Source organism: Palaemon carinicauda, chromosome 37 (assembly GCF_036898095.1).
Source record: "Palaemon carinicauda isolate YSFRI2023 chromosome 37, ASM3689809v2, whole genome shotgun sequence".
In the NCBI taxonomy this organism is placed as follows: Eukaryota; Metazoa; Arthropoda; class Malacostraca; order Decapoda; family Palaemonidae; genus Palaemon; species Palaemon carinicauda.
This window is the reverse complement of record NC_090761.1, coordinates 6,259,239-6,259,674: the sequence shown is the minus strand read 5'-3', so window position 1 is coordinate 6,259,674 and position 436 is coordinate 6,259,239.

Below are 436 nucleotides of genomic sequence, written 5' to 3'. Positions count from 1 at the left end.
TGGGGCAGAAGAGAAACAGCCGTCCAGTGAAAGAGCCATAAGTGCCTCCCTCTCTCTCTCTGGTACCAGTAGTGTGTCCTCTCCAGAGTGATTTTGTGTCCAGCATATATCGTGTGTAGTGAGTTAAAATTATTTGGTTATGGTGAGTGTGGTATTGTGTAAATCCTTGTAACTAGCCTAAGGGAGATTTCTAAAAATATGTGAAGTTAGTAAGTTTATTAGTTACTTTATGTAAGTTCTTTAAGAGTTTAAGCATTGGAGTGTAATTATTTCTTTTGTTTAAGTCTAAAGTTTTATTCAGATTTAATATTTCAAGTCAAGTGATTATATAATTTTCAGAGCGTAACATTTTTGTCTTAATCTAAGTTTTGTGCAGACTTAATATTTCGAGTTATTTATTTGTTTATGTAAATTCTTTCAAAGTATTGTAATTCAT